The sequence below is a fragment of the Dromaius novaehollandiae genome, chromosome 2 (genome assembly GCF_036370855.1).
Source record: "Dromaius novaehollandiae isolate bDroNov1 chromosome 2, bDroNov1.hap1, whole genome shotgun sequence".
Lineage (NCBI taxonomy): Eukaryota > Metazoa > Chordata > Aves > Casuariiformes > Dromaiidae > Dromaius > Dromaius novaehollandiae.
The window spans coordinates 78627274-78635662 of NC_088099.1; the positions used below are offsets into that span (position 1 = coordinate 78627274).

General features: G+C 41.3%; 1 long non-coding RNA gene across 1 annotated transcript; it reads right to left on the reverse strand.

Moving 5' to 3' along the window:
- Positions 1-5342: 5342 nt before the first annotated feature.
- Positions 5343-6814, reverse strand: LOC135327317 (uncharacterized). The gene is made up of 2 exons (XR_010387424.1): positions 6712-6814; positions 5343-6509 (listed from the first exon to the last, which is right to left on the reverse strand). It is a non-coding gene; the product is annotated as an uncharacterized LOC135327317 (long non-coding RNA).
- Between the last annotated feature and the right edge of the window lie 1575 nt (positions 6815-8389).

The following is an 8389-nucleotide window of genomic DNA, read 5'->3' on the forward strand; positions in this document are numbered from 1 at the left end:
AAAACCTGACAGTATTCTTATGGAAATGGACACAGCAGTCTATTTTCTTAGTGGCGGATTTTTTCAGCGCTGGTGATCTGCATTCTCCAATGCTTCAGGGAGAAGAGGGGAAGTCAAAAGTTAAAAATCTTACCAAGATTTCCTGCAGAACAGAAGAGACCCTTCAGGTCCTCTGCAGCAATTAGCTGCTGAAATCTGGGAGGCTGGTGCCTGTTTGTTTAGTTTAGCTTAAATTACTTGTTTCAGCAGCTATGAGAACATTAGAAGCATTTCTTAAGCTCACGAGCTTGTTCATCTCAAATCTTGCTAGCTACCCTTGATACTAAATTCTACAGCTATTGTTTTTGTGTGAAAGTAAGAATTCTTTTATTGTTATATTCGATAGCACACTACCGCTACCAAACATTCATTGCTTAGGAAATGAAGTGATAGGGATGCAGATTTGTGTTAAAACTGAGTGATTGTAATCCAAGCAGCTACCATGTGTCATCTCTTTTTCTTAGCTAGAAATAATAAGGTAAGCCTAGCCAACAGTGTTAGTTGTGATACTTTCTTTTTCCAGTGTGTTAAGACAAGTGGAGCTTTGTTAGGGCTGACCCCATCAGTTAGTACAGCGTGTGAGCCTGCTGTCATCCAGCCTAGAATTGATGCGTGATGGTCTAGCCCCACTGAAATTAAGAAGAGTTTTACCATTAACATGAAAGAAGTTAGCACTCTGTTTACAATATCCACCCTTCCCTTACTTCCCCGTGTACTGTTACTAAATAAAGCCAGAGAAAAGCTGGTTAAAAACCAAACCAAACCAAACCAAATCAAACCCAAAACCAACCTGACTCCTCCCATCCCCCATCTATGCTGTGCTGTTAGGGAGCATGTGGTTCTACATAATAAGAAGCAAAAAGAGCCTTATGTAATGAAGTATTGCTAAAGGTTCTAGTTCTAAAGCCATATTTCACCGCATCATTGCTAATTCTGTAGAAGTATTTGAATAGCTGAGGCCCCTTCTTTATCTGGGCCTTCATAGATCATACACAAAAGCCAAGCAACTACAAAATACAATGTAAACAGTCAGCTAGAGTCAGAGCAAGCAAAATCTCAGGGGAGCAATTTGGAAACAGGGCCCAAAATGCTCTGGGATGCTGTAGGGTGGTTGGACAACAACAGCAAAAGAACAATGCACCTTTGAACAAACGCAGTGGCAGACTGAGAGGTATCTATTTCAAGGCAGAATTAGTGTGTCTAAAAGTTACTGGCATGACTTCAGAAAGGAAAAACAAAAGTAAAATACCTTGAGTGCACTGCAGTGCTCCACTGTCCCAACTGTTTGCTTATGTGCAAAAATAAAGGTTTAGATGAGATAAAATTGGAAAGAAAATGATTTTCAGGTCAATAATGAGAGCTAATGCGAAGTTTTTTGCGTCTCAATGGAGTTAAGCATTGTCCCTTTCACAATAAAAGGCACAGACATACCCTCTGTCAAATTATGCTGAAGCTGGTCAAGATATTCTTGTCTCCAGGTATTTAGATTAGATTTCTGCCACTGTTACCACCACTGTAAGGGCGTGACTGAGCAGAACATTTGTCCACACCTCAAACACCCGATTTCATACTGTCATATGTCAAAGTGCTGCTGAAGGCAGGTGTTTTTGGGCCAGGCTATTTCACACCTGAGGCACAGAAACATACACTGCAGCTTGCACCCAGGGTGTGGAAAATTGCAGATGTGAGTAAGGAGGAGAAGAAATCAGGCATTAAACTGCCCCCATCATGAATTCCTAAAGGACCTTCAAAGCCTCAAATCTAGGTGTCTTCTGTGTCACTACTTTTTTTGGTGTTTTTATGTGTGCTTGGAGCAGCCGTAAAAGACCTGTCTCACAAGCAGTGAATAAGGCAAGACTGTTTATGTTACCAGTCTCCAGTATGGGATCAGGCTTTTCCTAAAATAGTCTCAGATCACATTTAAATGAGAATGGTTAAACTGGATTTGTACTGGATTTAGGCATTATAAGGATAAATACTGTATTTAGGCATTATTGGATTTCTCATTGTATAAACTCAATCTGGGTCAGATGTGAACATACAAAATCACATTTGAATTGAATTGCCCAGAGCAAACAGTACATAGTGTGTCAGTTTTGTGTTTTTATGTTGGATATATGTATATCATCTAGGAGAAAAACAATAACTAGTGCTCTGATAGAGATATGCAGATGGACAATACTTGATGTGCTGTAAAAAAAATGCAGTACTGTACTAAATTATGAAACCAAGAAATGTTTGGACATTAGAAAGCTGTTTGATAAGCCCCCACAATCAAAAGGGGTGATCCTTCATTACATTCAAGTCAGTATGAGCAATTAAAGCCACTCTATTTTACACTGGTATTCTTTACACATTGCACTACACTCAGAAGCAAAAAATCAGATTACATAATGACTGCCTCAGAATGCTTCTGCCAGTTACCCATGTCTAATACAGTCTTTTACAGTCATAAATCAGAGAGCACTATGTTTCAGGACCACTGGCCTGAAAATCCAATCTTGTGCTTCTTCCAATAGCAAGAGTGGAAGATGGGGTGCACTGACTGGTGCAGCTCTGTATTTTGGGCTTTACTGGTATTTTAACTAAAAGGACAGAGCTCTAGCTTCAGAATTACATATTTTAAATAAAGCCTTTCAGAGGATAAACTCTTATTACTGTATATCTTTTTCTGAGTTGATAAGAATAAAAGCATTGTGTGAAAGAGAGAGAATTTCACCCTGTCTTTCCTGAAGCAGCACCTGAACACAGCTTTACAGAGATTTGTAATAGAAACATCAAGGCTGGTATGAATTAAACGTGAATGAATTGTATGAGAGTGCTTCTGAGTACGTAAGTATGAAAGAATGGGTATGAAAGAATGAGTTACATGTATGAGACTGAGCATGAGTGAAATGAGCTTTAAAATAAAAATCACGCTCCTTTCCTATACGCTCTTTCATAGAGTTTTCTTATATTAGTTGCAACATCAATTGGTCCTGCACTGAACTTTGCTAGTGAAGATGCAACAATCTATAACAAATAGTGGCAAATATCCACAGGTAGACATCTGTATCCTTTCCTGGTCTAGTTTAACAAAGGAAACCATATCTAACTGTGCTGTACATGCAGGAGCTTCGTGCAACCAAGAATATCTGGACAATCACATCCATGTTGTTTCAGTGACAAGTATCTGAGTGCCCACTTTAGCTGCCACACATCTGTGCCCGTACTTCTAGACAAAGTACATTAAAAGAGGAGGGTGGATCTTATTTTAAAGATAGAAAATAAAGAGAAGGGAAAAAAAGAGACAAATGATTTCTTCAAGATCACGCAACAACAAAAAAAATTCTTATTTCCTGCTCTGCCCCTTAATTGGACCCTTACAGATGGTGTTCCTCTAAGCTGGGTTTTTGGGTTACCACATTCAGTAACTGAGGCCCAAGAAGTGGGAATGTCCATGTGAAAAGACAAAGCTGGGAGACATCATCAGTTTAGAGAAGGAAGATACAAAACAATAAAACCAGATGACTGAGAACTACCTTAACAGGATACAAATGGAGAGTACAAAATATGAGAACTCCAGGTGGGCACTAACTGAAGAAAAACTGAAAATGATTTGGGAGCCAAAGACAGACATATATTAGCTGTCAGTAGACCAAAAACATAGCAAGACTATTGAAAAGGCAAATACATCCTAAAATTGTGTTAAAACAATGTTTTGCAGCAAAGACTGTAAAGCATTCATTGCCATTCCTGCTTATTATTGAAACAAAAAGTGAACCCAAACAGAAGAGAAAGAAGGGCTACTGCGATGCTCAGGGTAATGGAGAGCTTGTCTCACAAGAGAGTATTAGAAAAATATGGCTGGGTTAGTCCACTGAAACTGTGCGTCTGACTGCTTCCCCTCCACAAACATAGAGTAATGCATCTGACATAGAGAAGAGCTCTTTAATGTCACACACTGGCACAAGATCAGGCACAAACTGATTGTGAAAAAATTTAGGCAGATGTTAGAAAAAGGTTCCCAATCAGAGAGCTGGCAACTGGGCACAGCCTTCCGGTGGGAGCAGAGGGGATGTGCCCTACCTGCACAGCAGCTCCCACTAACACCAAGATTATTAGATAGACTGGGAAGAGCAGGAAAAGTACATGTGTGGCTCCATGTGGTCGAGCTGGCCTGATCAATGCTGTCGCTGAGCCATGGGGACACATCTGCCTTGTGCTGCCAGTGCTCACTGCCCCAGCCCCATACTCTGGGTTCAAGCTGGCTCTTTGTTCTCGTGTGATGCTGTGCCTGGCTGCATACTTGTTCCTACGCCGCGGTGTGCTGGAACAGCATGGTGCAGACGTCTCAGCACTACTCTGGAAAGGCAGCCCCAGCCGGGCTGCGGATCGAGACGGAGGCTGGATGGATCAGAGCATCCACAGTGGGATGGACCAGAGCTGACCATGTAGAGCCTCCAAGGTATCTTTGCACCATGCCTCCACTCAGCACCCCTGACGCTAGGAACACTTTGTAGAGAAGCAAAGGGCTTCCCCTTCACAGATTCTATGTACATCTGACAAGCATTAATTTGTGGAAGTGTCTGTCTTTATTACAGACCCAAGGAGACCTAAGAAGCAGTGCAGCCATGTTTGGGCCACATGGTGTGTGAATAGCTGTATTTACGGCACATTTAATCTGCAGCTCAGAGAAACTGTGCTCCGATAACCGAGAGCTAATTTTAAAATGGGGCTGAGTCAATTTGTCACAGGGATTATGTGACATACTGTCTCCAAAAGCAGGAGACTGGAATCCATGTGCCATCCTAGTCCTGTGCTCTTGTCTTCTTACACCATGATAGTGTCCTGGCTGCACAACTGAGCTGTCCTCCAGCCACACATATAAGAAGTCTATGCAAGATTTTGTTGGGAGCACATGGGCAAACATATGCACACCTCTAGTGCATCTGCTCTAGTGCTCTGCTTTCCCTTCACTTCCTTCTGTAAGGCCACCAAGGGTCGTTCTACTTAGTATTTCAACAAAATGAATTAAAGAAAGCAGCTTAAAGAGAGTCTGCCTTCTCTTTATCCACAGACCTGTTCTTGTGGGCATCAAATCACAGTACCATACTATACTTCCTTAACAACCTTACTACAACATGAAAAATGTAAGGCCTATGGTCTAGTGTGCATAACATGCAGACTTCACTGCATGAAGGAAGTCTGCCTACTATTGGCAACACTGCTTAGACCCACTCCCTCCCCTATTCTGTTGTACTAGGTAGTACTTTCTCCAGTTTATAAGGATTCGAATGGCAGAATAAGTACTCTCCACCAGCTTGTACGCAGAGAATAATTCAAGTTATTGTTTATTTGTTTGTATCCATGACATAAGACAGTTCTAGAGCCAAACAGCTTTGGCTAATATTTCTCTTAAAAAAAAAGAAAAGAAAAAAAAAGAAAAAAAAAAGAGTTTCCAGGGGCTTGTTTTAAGAACTTATCTACCAGTGAGAACACTTTCTTCCTTGCAAAATTCCTTTTTCTTTCTCTGCATGAACTCTCCTGCCTGAGTCGTTACCGCATCAAAGATTAGGGAACTCTACTGCAGCAGTTTACTGCCCTACACTATCCTGGTCCTTCATGCTAATAGAAATTGGACTCTGATCCCTAAATTAAGAGACAGCTGCATATACATGTAACCCATCACACTGCAGAAGAACTGCAACCTACCTGCAGAAATTTCATTGTGCCCCAGCCTCAGTTCTTCTCAGGTTTCATTGTCTTTCCACCAGTTTCAGCTCTTTCTTCAAGTCACAAGACTTGAATGTCCCTGTCTTATACCACCAGAGTGCCAACAAGAAGAGAGGAGGGAGAACTAAAAGTATAAGATCAAGTCTCCTTGTCATGCCAATTAGCACAGCAGGGTTCTAAGCAATCAGAGAGAGGCTAGTTTAGCCCCTGTAGCCTGGTAACATCTTTCAGTCTTCAGTTTCAACCTTTAGCAAGTCTTCCAAGCATGCAGAAACAGAGGTGTTGTCAACGTGCAAAAGTCCTCTAGCATCAGCAGAATGTACTACTCTAGTATCAGGAAACCACCCTTCTCTCCCATTTCCCCAAACAGGAAAGCACTGATGAATGCAATCTTCCAAAGCAAAAACTATAAAATGAATATAACATGGGCAAGTGACATCTCTCCTTTAATCTTAGGAACATGCGAACTGCTTTGCTGGATTCTCCCTATGAAGGATTTGTATCAGTGACTGATATATATTTCATACAAGATTTCAGTCTGCGTGATTTTAGAGTCACAAGCTATTGAAAGCCCAGTGTTGTTATGGAAAGTGCTGTGCAGGCTATAGTTGCTGCTTATTACAGCCAAGGCATGTGCAACGTCCTCATAGTCATAAAACAGAACTGGAAATAGAGTCTACATCTCCTGACTGAAAGGTCCTATAGATGATGGGTCACTTTGTCTTCCTCTGAAGAAGCGGTCCGTGCAGGCTGCCCTAGGAAAGAAATAAGAGTATGATCAGTATAAGATTAGCTAATTCTGTCCCTTTGATTTCCTTAGCTGTCCACACACATGCGGTACATTAACTCTGGAAAATAAAATTACATTATGCTTTTCTCTACACCACATAAACGCAGGTTCTTACATGGGACTTCAAATATTTACGGTGACCAGAAAGACAAATGGGGGGCATCTACCTCTTATTGTTTCCATCCCAATTCATTCCCATGAGGCAAAAACCCTACATAAGAAGTCAAAAATCTTCACCCAGCGAAGTCTATCAAAGAATGTCTTCCAAACACAGACGACAAAGCAAATAAAGAAACAAAAAAGAAGGTGGAGAAAGGTCTAAAGGTTAAACTGCACTATCTGAGAAATAATTAACATGGAACCTCTCTGCCTTTACTGACCTTTCTCCATCCGTTGATTGCGCGCCTCTTAGCAACGAGCATATACACTGTAATTGCATTGGTCTAAACCAGAAGATTTAAGTGATGCAACCAGTGGTGTTTCTACCCTGGATAAAGATAAGTTATGACATTCCAAGAACCATTATAGAATAAAACTGTGCTGTAAGAAGACTGTGCTCCTGTAAATAGGCTGATTTCTAAGACAGATCTAACTATAAAAACCTGACAACATGTGAGGTTTGAGTCTTAAAGGTTTCAGTAGTGAAACTATCAGAGAGAAAGTGGCATCTTTCCATTGCTCCAAATTCTACTCCTCCAGTTAAAGTGACAGAGTTAATGCTAGCTGCCACTGAACTGCTTAGACAGTAGCTCACTTATTCAAGTGATAGGAAGTTGCATACTTAGCTGTACTGGCAACCATGTGAATGGTGAGGCTACTTCCAAATCTGTAGAGCACAATCATTACTTCTTCCCTCCCTCAGGTGCTCTGTCTCTGCAAATTCCAAGGGATTATCCATACAGATCCCTGTCTTGGTGTGTCAAAGGGAGCAGGATTTGCATTCCACATGCACTGGGCACGTGACTGCTTAACCATTACCCCACACAGAGCTGGCTCAAACTCAAAACTTCTGTTAAAGTTGACTGGTTGGAGCCTGGGTGCTTTGGCCACAGAGGAAGAGCAACTGAGGCAGATGAGTCCTGGAAGGCTGTATCTGCTGTTCCTGCTATACTGAGAAGATGGCCTTCTCCTCTCACAACCTGATCCTGTCCAGAACAGAAGCAATAAACAGTGAAAGCTGGCACTGCCCCCCTCAGTTTGACTGGCTGTGCCAGAGTTGTGGCACAGGGCAAATTGCAAGGCACTAGCCATTTTGCCATCCTGGTAATCTGCTAAGCAAGTACCTGTTTTGCATGTGTCAAAGCAGACCTGTTGGTCTATTGCCTTTAGTGTGACTTGCTCTTCCTCATTAGGCCACTGTGAGTGAGATCCTCAAAAGCTTTTGGTCATTTGGACATTTGCAGATCTATCTTTCTCTGGCTGTCCCGTTAACCATTACAAAATAAAAACAAACACTGGTCAAGATGTGCTACAAAATGGCCTAAAGCTATGGAAAAATTATCAGCCAGTTCTGAACCTAAGGCACAGTGATATTTTGTGCACTCCCAAGAAAGCCAGTTGCTTAGAGGGAACTCTGAATTATTGTGTTTTCCATCTTTCTAGTTTTGTATGGCCATCCTTCCATTCCTTAATCATAGTAGCACAAATTAAAATCAGAACAAAGTTTTGGGCTTTGACACTCTTAATCTAGTTCTCTTCCTAATAAATACTGGCTACAAAAACCACTGCAACTAGAAGACACACTACAGGATATCAAAATCTATACCTTAAATGTAGACTTTAACATCTGAAAAGAACTCATTCATAAATGTAGAAGAGGATCAACATGTTTGGATATATTTTTGA